General features: G+C 44.2%; 1 protein-coding gene across 1 annotated transcript in view; it reads right to left on the reverse strand.

Annotated features, from left to right (window-relative positions):
* The window catches only part of IQCJ (IQ motif containing J), a 701,797-nt gene that overhangs the window by 194,642 nt on the left and 492,363 nt on the right, over positions 1–14,792 (reverse strand). The window lies entirely within an intron of this gene.

Consider the following 14,792-nt stretch of genomic DNA (forward strand, 5'->3'; position numbering starts at 1 on the left):
CTCGCAATTTGCGAGTTGCAAAACCTGATGTACAACCGTGTCAATGACACTGTTTGCTATTGACAGAGGGTCGCAAATGACCTACCTCATGAATATTCATGATGTAGATCGCTACTTGCAACCCCATTGGGAATGGCCGCCCTCACAGGGATGGTAACCTTCTAGAGACAGCAGAACACCATGTCTGTGACTGCTTTTAAATAAAGCAGTTTTTTTTTTTTTTAATGCATCCCGTTTTCCTTAAAAGAAAACGAGATGCATTTCAAAAACAAAAAATGAAAAGTTTTCTTTTCATTCTTTCAGAGCAGGCAGTGGTCCCTGGGTCCACTGCCTGCTCTGAAAAAATATTTTCGCTGCCATTCACAAAGAGGAAGGGGTCCCAGGAGGACCCCTTCCTGTTTGCGAAAGGGTTAGCACCAGTTTAAAATGGTGTTATCTGCAATTGTTTTGTGACCGCATTCACGGTCACAAAACAATCGTACATAGGACTGCGACTCGCAATTAGGAAGCGAACGCCCATTCCTAATTGCGACTTGCAACCCCTTTTTGTGATTCGGTAAATAGATTACCGAATCACAAAAATGGGTCTGTACATACCAAAAAGCATTTTCTCATCATAAACGGCCTGAGAAAAAAGGTACGTACATGTGGCCCTTAATGATCACAGGAAGTAAAGTTTTATCTCTGACAACCTCAGCAGGAGGTCAGTCTGGCCATGCGACACCTTAAGGTGAGAATTCTTATTGTGAATGTACGTACATAGCCCTTATTACCCCTGGTGAAGCATTTAAGCGCTTTGCAGTGAGTAGCACTGCACTCTGGATCCCAAAGGTGGTTTACAGGTGGATTAGTAGAGGGAAATATAAGTTGTTATTGAGAGTGGTGGGAGCACTAAATTTGTGAGTCTGTTAGTTGGATGAATAGGATAAAGTTTGCATATAGACATAAGAGTTTAGAAAGGGTTTTTGTCGAGTTCATAGTGGTAAAAGAGGTTTGGAATGAGTGAAAGAGTGGAGGCAGAGGATATTTTAGGGTGTATTTTTTGCCTTTTTAGCTTGTAAAGGAGGGTGCCTTCTAGTAGCCTTAGAGTGGTTTAGGGAAAACAAGGGAAGTAATGTAAATAGTCACAGGAAGAAGAAAAAAGCAGTTTTAAAGTTAAGAGTTGCTCAGCAACACTTCAGCCATGCTCACTGGGATGTTTCCGTCCCGCAAAAGCTGGGGCTACAAAATAGAGATGGCTGCCCTGAGGTTCCCACCACAAACTTAAGTGGCTGATTGTACAAGGTGTGAGGTGAGGGGCGAGGACTGCTCAGGTGCCTGTGAGCCAATTATTGAATCACAAATGGGTGTTCAGGGGGCAGGGAAATGCTGGTGAGCCCAGTATCTTCTTAGATTCAGACAGGCTCAATACACACTTTGTAGTTCCTGTTCAATCCCTCAGGTAAGGTCCAAATCTAAAGCCACTAAATAATGCTTTTCGCGCACTTAAAAAAGACTTGCTTTTCTCACCAAAATGCACTTTCCAAGCACAATTTAAACCACAAAGTGCAGTAAAGGCTGGAGCCAATGACAGGCCATCCAACAGAATCCACCAAATCTGGAACAAGAGTGGAACAGGGGAAAAACTCTTGCCACCAAACTTGCTAGTTCCAGCTGTCCAGAATAAAAGGGATGTATTAGGTTCTCATAATGGCCACCTCCACAACAGGCTTAAAAACAAAAGTCCCTGCCTGCTGGCATGACCAAAGGTCACACCCTATGCACTTGTTGGTAGTAGGCCATGTTTAGTGGGTGCTGGATGTCTTTCCCCAAGGCTGATGCTCACAGTCTTAGGTCATTCACACATGCTGCGAGGTAGGGCATTGGCCACAGGGCACAGCTGAACTAGATGCCCTAGGACTATAATTTGCCGTGCCCTGTGCCTTGAACCTGGCAGTGATGGATGTTTTTTCTAATCGAAAAAAAAATTCAAGTGCCATAACCAAAATCAAGAATTCCCTTCAAAAAGCAATGTGAAAGGCATGCTATTTCTTATGCATATCGTTCTATGAAAAAAACTCCTCCTGCTCAGGGTGTATGACCTAGATTGCTGTCAAAGAGTTTACATTTCAGATGTCTAGATTCAGCTGAAGAGAACACATCATCAATCTATACAGTTAGTATCACAATATCTGCTCCTCTCTATTGATGCAGAAGGACGCCTGTAAACAGGCAGATCCAGCTGTAGACATTCCTGAGTACCTACATCTCTTGGAGAGGCTTCTACATTATTTTAATTAGCTACAGCCAATTATGATTATAATTCCAGTGAACAATCGTGGTCCACGTGCTAGAAAAAGTAATTTTGTTTTACAACAAATGCTCTAGAACCATAGTTTTGTGCAATTATATCAACTATAGTTTTGTGCAATTATATCAACCCTTCCTAAAACATGTAGGGGCTCATTCCCTTCAAGGTGCAATCCAAAATGGTACTTGTACACCAAGTACACAGGTACACATGTAATACCTAATTATGTGCTCAACAATATTGACAGTGTGCAACTTCTTTATCCATATAGCAATTACCATGCAAAACACCCCACCAGTACTGTGCAATTATGAGTTAATTCCATTGCATGGTCAATAACTAGGTAGACATGTTCTTCCTGGTCAAATTATGCAAAGGTTTCACAATTCCTTGGTGATCAACTCTCCCATCTAGCACCTATTCTCTGCTAGTGCTGAATGGGAGCAGGAGGTGGGGTGAATTGAGGTGTGGGGAGCTGCTAGGGCATTCATCAGGCACTTGGGATGCTAAGAGGATAATTACGTACTCTTGTGTTGTAGCTGTAGGCAGGTGGGGTCCTGTCTGCCCTTGGCCTCGGCCTCTGGCATTGGATTTCACTGTATGAACTGGATTCAGACTCACATCTGGCATTTCTGCTCATGAGGCAAGGTGAAAGCTGGTTGGATATGATGCATAAGGGTCAGTGGCATGGGGTGGGAATGCCAGTGTTGAAGGAGCAGTTCTGGTGTTGTAGATTTCCATGAGTGACACTCAGTCCCTCTGCCCATGTGTTATCAGTGCCTGCTGTTTTTGCTGGGTACGAATTCACACCTGTTAAATCAGGTTATACTTTTTTCTGAGCGGACATTACGGTTCTGAGCTTTGTAGACCAGGTAATGTCTGGTTCAGAAACACCTGTCTCCTTGGAATCAGGCAGAGTCATTCCTCCATCACTGTGAAATTAGGACCTAATACTGAGTGTTGGACCTCAGAAAGGAGTTTAATACACATAACACAGGTTTTCCTCCGCTCCAAGGTGTGTCAATTCAAATTAGCAGTCTGCCTTCATTTGTGCTGCATTTTATCTGAAAAAAACTGTTTGGACAAAAACTCACGGAATTGTGCACACACTGGAATAATTGCTGGAGTGAGAACGAGCCCTTCAATGCAGAAGCTTTAAACTAGCAAAGGAAAACACAAACGCTGTGGGATAGCGTAACTGGATGGACGGAATGCGGAACCAATCAAACATTCACCCCCAGTCACAGATCTGGGTTTAATCCATCCATTATTTTGCTCACCATGCCACCCCAGTTTGAACCCAGCCATATGCAAATCAGTCTTGACCCTGTTCCACATGGGAACAGTCCAGCCCGAACTGCAAGGCCAGGTCCTCGCTTTAAACTAGGCCTGGGTGAAATTTGCATTATGCTGGTGTAATCATGCATAGTTTCGAGATTTCTCTGTGATTCAACTTTCCCAACATTATGCGAATATGCCACATAGGGTAATTACGTGCTGTTTGTGATAAAAGATTACTGCAAGTGCACAGGAACAAAAAGAACAACAGAATGTGAGGAGCTGTTGCTAACTGCTCTTGTGTTGTTTTGCACTATTTTCAGAATGCATCATTGCATCCTAAAGTGGACGCAACAAAGCATTTCATGGTAAACTCTGGCACTAAATGTAAGTTTTGCATTTCATATAATTAAATGTAAATTTATAATTCTTTTCTCAAGTTTCATTAAATCATACAAATGCAAATTACACTAATTTCTCGCACTCCTACTCTTAACTGTTTGACTTCTGTGGACCACCACTGAATAACTACTGGACTCACTACCGAAAGTCGGTGACAGTGGCCTATGCAATTTCTATGATTTGAATCTCAAAGCAATACACAACAGTACAGAAACAAGAATACATAGAAATACACTAATTGGGAAGTAAGATTATTTAGCTCACAAACACAACATAGACACAAATTAGATTTTAATAATATTGGGGAGGTTGGATTCTTTCTTAATTTTTTTTTTTAAATGAAGAACTATGCTAGTCTCTAACATATCACTTTGCATTTTTAGCTCCTAGTGTATGATCTACTTTTGTTGGTGCAATCGTTGCTTCAGTTGAGGCCCTCAAACACCCATACTAGCGTCCGTTTGCTGCACATATGATGCTCTTATGAACCAAGCTAAGAATATCAATTTTTATACTTGAGTAATCTGATAATATTATTTAATTTTCTAAACAGTGGAGAGCTACTGCTTTAACAGTTAACGGTTTGCATTTTATTCCGGCCCTTAGATGTTTTTGATGAGTGGTGAATTTACTAGGTGACCATGTGTTTTAAAATCAGATGTTTCACAGGAAAGGGAGGAAAACCCATGGTATAAGCTAATAGGAGAAAGGCCTAGTATAAACAAATTATTATGCTTTGTCCTCAAACCGAGCTACAGTCATTGTAGGCCTCCAACTAAATTACAACATATTTAGGCACTTGCTTCCAAAATAACCTTGTAGTCACCACAGAGGTTCAGACACGATGGGCATACCTACAAACACAATTCCAGTCGTGTATTTTGAATTTGCAAACAGTTAATCACTGAAACCTCTCACTGTGCTCCGTTAAGCCTTTGTAAAAGGATAATTTGTTTATAGTGCAACACCAACTTTGGTTTGGCACAATTGATACATAGTAAATTAAAATTCAAGCATTACATTTCTAAGTGGTGAGAAACACTGATGGTCAAGGGCATTTGCATGTGAACAAAAAAAGGAGACAGTGGATGAAGTCAGAAAAGTAAACTCAACAAACATTGACAATGTCCTACCTTGTGCTGTATAATTTCCCAAAAGTGGTGAATAGAGTGCATTACACAATTCTAAGTACCTGTCCAAGATGTCAACAAGTTAGTGGCAAAATATAGATGCCCCAAGAGGATAGTGATTGAAAATGTTTATCCATAAGGATATGATTTCATCTTCTTATACCGAGTTAAGATTAGACGGGGCAAGCACTAGAAGTGCGCTCCAGCCCTGATCCCAAAATCCTAGAGTATCCTGACGCCCCCAGACTCCCCACCTCGACTCCCCAAGCGGTCATGAGTTGGCCAGAGCAGGTGCTGGACAGGCAGAGTGGGACAACGAACAAAATTGTCGAGGAGGCGGCCTCCTACAGTCAACCTGTAATCTTATGAGACCTGCTGGAGGCGGTAACCAGATGGAGAGCCGTGTTACGAGAGATGCAGCTAACTCTCTGCCGCTGGCAGGTGCCAGAAAGGTTTGTGTCCTCCCCAGGCTGTTGTAAAAAGCTGTCAAAAGATTGTGAGACAGCTTATGATTGAGGGGCACCAACGGAAGGCCAGGATTGGGGATCCACCCCTCCCCGTTCTCCTCCCTAAGGCCGTGCAGGCTGGCAAGTGTCGTTTAACGGTGACGCTGTGCAGAAACCAGCCCAAAAGTGTTCCCCAAGTGCCAAGCCCAGCTGAAAGGAACCTGTTCCACTGCCGGGGCCTTGAAGAAGTTAAGTGAAGTGGATGCACAGGGTGGGCATCTGTGGAGCCACGTATCCTGCGCAGTGGTGCCCAGCGGACCTGTGGGGTGCCCCTTGTACCAGCCGAGGCTGTAGCTGGTGGAGAGGTGATGAAGGGCCCCCCCTCAATGATGCCATGGATAAGGGTCAATCCCCTCAGGGTCCAGGCACCTGCCTGGCCCACAGTTACTGCCTGAGCATCAGCACTGAATAGTCACTCGGCAGGCTGAAGTCAGGCTTGATTCCTTCATCCCTATGCAGAGATCGCTATACAGCGCAAGTGGGGGACAATAAGATGGGGTGGAACCTCACAGACTCCTGTGGAACCATCCCGGGCACAAATACTCACAGTTATAGAGGCAATGGGGCAGGCAGTGCAAAGAAAAATTGATGCTATTGCCCTGGATATGAATCTCCTCTGGGCGAACCTGCTTAAAGTTGCCGAGCAGTCTGTAGAAACGTAAGGCCAGGTGAATGAACTGCAAGAAGAGATGGCCCAACTTGGGGCCACGGTGGCAACTCCTGAAACCTACACGAGGAAACTGGAGGCCCGCATCGAGGATACAGAAGAGTGATCCCGCAGAAACAATCTTAGATTTGTGGGTTTCCCTGAGAGAGTAGAGGGATAGGTAGGAGGCATTCCTGGAAGAATGGATATCATCAGCCTATCATTGGAGAACCTCTCCAAATATTTTGCAGCTGAACGTGCCTATAGGTCCCTGGCCTTGCCTTCCCCGCCGGATGTACCGCCACACACTATCATAATGCGGATACTCAACCATAAGGATCGGGACTAGATCCTACATATGGTTCATACACATGGAGACCAACAGTACAAGAAGTGCGACATTTAAAACTTTCCCAACTACACTAGGGCTATGCATATGCAGAGACAATCCTTCAGTGTGGTGAAACAAAAACGTAGGCCATGGGCCTGAAATAAATTGTACTATACCCCGCTAAACTAAAAGTGATTCACAAAGGATGTACACACTTTTTTTCTGACACTAAAGTAAACCTGGGATGGGCTAGAGGTCAGTGAGGGTGACCGCATCCCAGCGGGGAGTTTTGACCCGTCCTGTGCTACACCCCAGGGGCCCTAATGCTACAGGGACTTTATCTCATAGATACAGCAGGAGACGAAAGAGATTGACTCACCTTGGAGAAAGAGTGGTGGTGAGACTGGACGGCACCCTGGACCTAGAATCAAGGAGGCTGGAATTAGAGGAGGCGAGGGCACTGATCGAATCTGTCACCTGTGCTGTGTCACCTAGTGAGTCTTCAGACCGGCAAAGTGGTCCTGTACAGTCACTAGCTGAGACAGAGTAACTGAGTGTTGCAAGCACAAACTTTAACAAGTGATCCAATGAGGAGCTACCCCTGAGGAGTCAGCTCCTAGACGGTATGGCACTATGAACAATGTAGCAAATTTCAGCTGGATATTAAGGTGCTGAACACTGAAACAAGGGTCCTTAGAGTTTGATAACAGTTTGGTTGTATTGGGTGGTACAGGGGAGGTGAGATAGGTGTTGACCTGCATAGAGGGGGACCGGGGGCGTTCCAAGGGTGTCATTGGGTATGGGGCCAGGCGGACTGTGGAGGCCTCACCCTCCTCCTCTGTGTTCTTGTTGTCCACCTCCTACGTTCACCCCCTTTTCTTTCTTTTGCGTGTGGGCAACGCAGTGGAGGTTCACGGAGATCACTGGGTCCATAGGGAGAAGAGGTCGGCCTACCGTGCATTGAATCACTTCTCTCCCTTACAGTTAACTAATACAACAGGGCTCAGCTCCTTGTGGACCCAGCCAAAACCAGCAGTAGTGGAGAAGTTTAACTTTCTAGTTTAATAGAGTTGGGATACATTGATGTTTGGGCTAAAACCAGTTAAATTCAAATTATTTTACCTGGGTGGGAGGGTTTGGGAGTTTGTTATGGTGATGTTCCTAAAGTATTTTGTGCGCAAGAGAGGCAGTAATGTACCAAACAGGGGGGAGTGGGGTTGAGGTTACAGGCGTCGTGTGGATGGAGGTATGAATGGTACCATTTAGGATATGGCTAATCCAATACGAATGATCACGTAGAATGTGATAGGCCTGAATACGCTTGTTAAAAGATACTGGACACACACATATCTTAAGAGATCACGTGCTAACATAGTGTTTCTTCAGGAAACTCACTTGCTCGAGTGCGAAGCTCAAAAACTCCGCAAAAATGGCGTGGACAGTTATACTCCTCTACTTATTCCTCCGACACTCGGGAAGTGTCTATATGGGTGGTTCCTGGTACTCCTTTCCAATTGCGTGGACATGAGCTCGATGTAACTGGCAGATAAGTACCGTTTCATGGAATGCTGGATGGCTTGGAGTTATGTTTATTGAATGTATATGCTCGCAACATTGATGACGGGGATTTCTTTCCAGCACTGGCAACTGAGATATTACCCTATATGGGCTTATCCACCATATGGGGAGTGGATTTTAATTGCATTTTAGATGGTCAGAGAGATAGGCGCCCACCGCAAATGGGCACAAAACATCAAATGACAGCTGGTTTGCGCAAAAATATGAATAGGTTGCAGCTACTAGATGTGTGGAGGGAACTGCACCCTATAGTTTAGGAATATTCATGCTATTCTTCCCCCCATAGGGCACATAGCAGATTAGACTGCTTCCTGCTTACCAATGATGGCATCATCAATGTGGTGAAAGCAAACTATCAGGTGTGCTTTCTCTCTGACCATGCCCCTCTATTGCTGGAGTGTGAAATGCGAAGTCAGAGGCTCTGTATTCTGTTATAGCTGTTGCACCAAGGGGCGTTAGACGACCCTGAAAATTATCCAGATGTGAGTGAGGCTCTCTGTGGCTACTTTGATCAAACTGGAGTACGGCCTGCACGAGAGGCGTGGAATAGGGGGCCCTAAAGGTGGTTGTCCATGGGGTTAGTCCCAGGGAAACATATGGTATCAAGAAGAAACTCGAAGAGGAGCTTGGAATGGCAGAGGTGTAGCTTGCAGCAATGCAGAGTAAAGTTATGGGCAATGAGGGTGAAAATGAAGCACTTGCAGGATTGCATAGAAAGTTGGTGAACCGCTGAGATAGGTTGGAATGCTAGTTCCGCAAGGACTTCAGATGTAAATTGCATAGAGAAGAAGATAGATTGGGGCGAATGCTAGCCTGGTTACTTAAGAGGGAACACCCAGTATGACTTATACGGCCCTCTGCGGACCCAACGGAGTCACTGTAATGGGACCAGTGGCCATAGCACAATTGTTACACAATCATTTGGCTCACATATACTCTGCCTCAGAGAGTGTGGATGTGGCAGAGGTGATGGGATTCTTAGTTCAGCAGAAACTCCCACAACTAATAGAGGTGTAGGTGTAGGCTTTGATGCAAATTCCACACTGGAAGAATTAGGGGAGGCACTTAGGGATATGGCCATGGGAAAAAGACCAGGCCCAGAGGGTCTCCCAGTAGAATACTATCAGAAGTATTCCATCCATCTTCTCCCTCCTCTATTCAAACGATATTAGAAGCAAAGGAATCTGGTGTGCGCCAACTCCATATGAGGGAAACCACTATAACTATGCTTCCAAAGCTAGAGAAAGACCCTACTGACCCTGGCCATTTTCAATGCTTAATGTGGATGTAAATCTATTGGCTAAGATATTTGCAATTCGATTGAATAGGGTTATCATGCGAATGGTCCCCGCAGACCAATGTGGTTTTATCACAGGACATGGCACGCACATGAATCTGTCGCATCTGTTGCATGTTATACACGCCACATGCTCTACAGCCCTAAGGCCTGCCCTGAAAACCTTAGACATTGAAAAGGCATTTGATACCCTCTCCTGGACTTATTTAGAGGAGGTGCTCCAACAGATGAGACTTGGTGAGATCTTTGTAGCCTCAGTGCAACTTTTATATAATACTCCAAAAGCACGGGTATGAGTGGGACATGAGATTCTCGGCAATCCTTACATAGAGAGGGGCACACTGCAAGGTTGCCCACACTCTCCTCTCCTATTTGCCCTGGCCATGAAGCCATTGGAGATGTATCTTTGTGTACAGATGAGAGAGTGGGGGCTATTCGTGGGCGATCAGACTCACATTGTGTCCATGTATACTGATGACACATTATTAGATGTGATGGAGCCTGAACAGTCAATCCTGCGACTGCTGCAGCGAAAGGAAAATTTCAGCAAGATATTGGGCTCTTGTTAAATCATCACAAAGTACTATTCCCACTGGCTGCACTAGCTGCGTACACCGCTGATGACCTTCTGCAAGTGGGCCTACCATGGGAGTTACAGAATTTCCACTACCTTGGCTTACAGATCACTCACGACCCGCACCTACAATACAAACTAAACTTGGGTAGAGTGTTAGAAGGTTTACACAACTCAGTACATTTCTGGACTGAGCTGCCACTCTATCTAATGGGCAGGGTAGTTTCATGTAAGATGGTGCTACTGCCCTGTTACCTTTATACCATGCGAAATTCATTCTGCAACAGTGTTTCAGATTAAAGATGAGCTACTTGTGAAATTAGTCAGGGCAGGTTAAAGGTGCAGGGTCAGTCTCGAAATCCTAAAGCTGGACCTAGACCAAGGTGGCCTGGGGCTCCCTGATCTTCAGTTGTATTATCTTGCTGGGCAATTGCAAAAATGCCGCAATATGGTGTGACGAAAGCCCCAACTGGGAGAAGGACCTATTGTTCTGCCATTGGAGCATGCAAACTGCCAAAGCTCCTGATGAGTGCGAACAAATATCCTGCACAGACACTGAATACTGTTAGGCAAGTGACCCAAGCCTTGGAAAGAGCAGTTTTCCTCTGATGTGCTTCATATGCTAAACTCCTTTCACTCTGGTGGCTGCTCCCCTTTCGGTGCCGCAGGGAATACATGGATTTTACTCAGTGGACGAATGAAGGCCTTCATAATGCAGGAGATCTGTACCTTAATGGTGCATTCATGCTGCAAGCCGAAGTTGAGCTCCACTAAAAGGCATTTAGAAAGTCAATTTCTACAGTATCAAAGTATATCTCACACTGTGATATGGAACTTGTATCTGGACGAGCTAGAACAATCCTCGGTTCTCCAGCTGATCCTAGACCCTGCCTCCTATCGGGAATCATCTCCTGTTTTAATAAAGCCCTAAAAAGTTACAGACAGACAAATCTCACTTGTAAACGGACAGCTTGGGATGACATGCTAGAGACCCCCCTTATGGACGGAGAATGGCACAAAACCTTCTTGTAGGTTTGGGAGGTTTGGGAGGTTGCCAACAATGCCCATTTCAATCTAGTGTAATTCTACTATATACAGAGGGAGTATCTGACCCCACAGCACCTTCCAGCTGTGCCCTACCAGCTGTGCCACATGTGGTAAATCCCCAGAAGATTTTGGCCATGTGGCTTGGGACTGTCCACTGGTCAGGCAACTTTGGGAGGAACTACGGTTGGAAGTCCGTTGGGTAACGACACAGCAGGTTGGAACCTTCATTTCAAAAGTGTATTTTGAGTCTGCTACTCATACCTAAAAATGGTAAAAAGATGAGATATAAGTTTGCACGACTGCGACTGGTTCTCGCATGACACGCATAGCTATACACTGAGCCAGTTCTGAGAGACTGAGATTAGATAGGTGGAAAGCAGACTGCCTGGAGTGGGCAGTGGCTGAGGAATGTAGACTGCAAAAAGTGAGCAGTGATGATAAAGATGAGAGTGATCTGGATGAGTGGACGGATAAGCTAGAAAAGCTGGCAGGAAATGCACCATGCGATGACCAAGATATCACCCCAATTCTGGCAGATGATATAGTGGTCGACCTTGCTGCTCCACCCAACCCTGGCCCGTCATACACCAAGCCGGACACGATGACAGATATGGCACTCATTTAACCTTCTTTGCATGATTGTGTGCCTCCATAGCTTCACGATTATTGTTGATACCTATGACTATTTGGATACCTGTCTTACTATGGGAATATGAATGATAATGGTTGGGAATGCCTCGCATGACCCTACGTGGGACCCTCCCTCTTCCCCCAAGTTACATACCTTGTGAGCTTTTGCTAACATAATGTCTACTGTACATTTGAGATACCTCTGATTCTAAACTGTTATGTGTTTTATATTATGTTTAAAATTCAATAAATATATATTTTAAAAAAAAGAAAACATTAGACCTGGGCGTTCTTTTAATTACACTAGCATAATCTGAGTAATTTGGGTAATTCTGAGTTACTCTTTGATGTGGAATAACCAATAATAATATGATTACCTCTGCTCATGTAATTAAGAGTAATTTGGAGGAAACAATTCTACTGGGAGAGCACATTTAGTCATCGTGAGCAGCCATATGTGGCAATGTAGTGTCAGGGCATGTCTTAGACATGATAAAAAGTCAGTACGAGAGTAAGGCGCACATTAATTTGTGATCCTTCAGGATCTTTGTAACAGAATATGTTTCAAGAAAAAGCGCTCTGCAATGTTTCATCACTGCAGCACAACGCGTGAATTGTCAAAGCAGCAGTATTTTGGGATCATCCCATGGCATTATGGTACACGGCTATGCAATAACAGTCTATTTATGCTCTCGAACCCAGTTACCTTTCCAATCACTTTATGACAGTATCTTTGACCCTGCATGTCTCACAGGGCTGGAAACCAAAGAGACCCCTTGCAAAAGTATTCAAAGCAGCCCCATGCTACAGGAGGCGCAACTAGACTGGGAGTATGGTAGTGACATGCAACCCATCCTGCAATGAAAGCCCCTTAGCTTTCAGTCTACTGAGAAAATGCCAAAATGGTAGAATGGTTATCTTACTCCAATTCCGCTAGGTTTGTGTTAGGTACATGATTTAAGATTTTGGATGAATTTATGGACTATATAGCATCATATATGTATCTAAAAATGCAAGACAATCTACTGATTTTTTTTCATTACACTAACAAGGCTGCAAGGCTTCAATTTTGCAAATTTGGGCTGCATAAAAACACAACTTTAGGTGGTAGTTCGAAAGTAAAAATGCTGAGAGGGCCTGATTCACATAGGCAAACTTACACTTTTGTGTAAGTTTACAATTTTTTGTAATTCACAAAGATTTTTTACTTGTAGTGTCTTTATGAAAACAGAATCTCCGCATTCATGACCGAGACACCGCACGTAAAAAAATAAGCAGTCGTAAAGATATCACTCCTAACACTCCTTTGTGAATTCCCCAAAAATCGTAAACTTATAGAAAAGTGTATGGTTACCTTTGTGGATCGGAACCAATATGTCCACTGTCATCAACGTAAATCTGTTTGAGCATTGATGATTTCAGTGTTAGGTAAATAAGAAAAGACTGCAATACTGATGAAATATTTAAATTCACAACACAATGGTTAAGTCTTACATAACATCAAGTTCCCTTGTTATCCTCCTCACCGCTATTGTCTTTGACAAATGACTCAATTTATTTTTGTATTTCTGCCTCTGTGCAGTACTGAATAGTTTGTTTCCATGGAATATTCCACTGCCTACATAATTGGAAGTCATGGTGTGCAGTTTATGTGAACAGCGGCTCGAGACAAGCTTTGAGAATTATGAAAATTTCAAACCAGGAATCCATGCGTGTCTAATTGACCACAAATGTGGAGTGGAATTAATGGTTATTTTAGATCTATGCAGAGAGGGCCTGCAAGCCTAATGCTTTCTGGCTGGTACTGTAAGAATTCACAAGGCTTAAAACACAGGGTGATAATGTTAATTGGCATCTACAACACCACATCAAATACTTTCACAGATAGTTTATGATCTTAAGGTTTTACTGAGAAAATGTTCTTATAGTGGTTCCCATCAAGCAGGTGATTGCAGATGGGGCGGCACTCATTTATGTATACCAGAACTTATTTTCCTCCTCAGATTTTGATCCAGAGCAAGAGAGAGAACAGCACAAAAGGGGGAAAGACGACCAAAGAGAAAGATGCAAAAAAAAGTGACAGAAATAAAGCAGAGATGAAAAACAGCCAGCAAGAGTGAGGTAAAGAGAAAAGAAGTGTTGAGTGGATGGAACGGTACCAAGAAGTGAATTCAAAACTATGTAGCCTTGATATTCACAGTGACCCTGGAAGTTTCTACATTAGAACGTAAGGACTGGAAAGTAAAGCAGCACTATTGTTTGACTGTTAGGTCTCATCAGAACTATTGGAACTTTTGTGAGCCATGGGAAGATATTGGAATGTATCAAGTAATTAACAGAGCTGTTAGTCATTGCTGGTGTCATACGGAAGGAGAGATGACTTCATCCAGGCCTGGAAGTCTTCATCATTGTTGCAAATTCAATTTGTGTTTTATTTTGTATTGGATGTTGCCCACTTTGTGTCATATCAACTCATCTGGTGATTGCTACTCTGAAATGAGCTATTTTGGTTGTGCATGCTACTGTGTACAAGGTGGGTGGGGGCATGGCATTAATGAGGGTACATGCATGTCTCATGGAACTGACCGGTTGATGGTCCTGGCTCAGGTGTGTCCAGCTCTCCCATCCCGCATACTGCCTCAGGCTCAAGGGTCTCCTCTACCCTTTCCTCCAGGGCCGTGGGTGGTGGTAATGTGGACGGTCCTCCTCCAGTGCCCCTCATCTCCCGGAGCCGCTCTGCCACCCTCTCCTTGGTCCGGGAGCGCAGGTCATACCACCTTTTTTTGAGCTCTTCTATGCTCCGGTGGCTGACACCCAGGGAGTTCATTTTCTCTTGGATGTCCATCCATAGTCTTTTTTTCTCCACCTCTGGCACGGCGAGGCCTTCCAAAAAGTTGGTCATGGTGCTGTCAACACTCCTCGGTCAACACCTCCAGCTCTTTCTCTGCAAACTTGAGTTTCCGCTTCCTTGGTGTCTCTGCCATGGTAGCTGCTGTTCTTTCAGTTTGCAGTTCTGCTGTTGCAATGGGTGTGGTCCTCCCTCCTCCCAGGTGTATTTGCAAACTTCCTGGCTGTGATGTCAT

This window comes from Pleurodeles waltl, chromosome 11, assembly GCF_031143425.1.
Source record: "Pleurodeles waltl isolate 20211129_DDA chromosome 11, aPleWal1.hap1.20221129, whole genome shotgun sequence".
In the NCBI taxonomy this organism is placed as follows: domain Eukaryota; kingdom Metazoa; phylum Chordata; class Amphibia; order Caudata; family Salamandridae; genus Pleurodeles; species Pleurodeles waltl.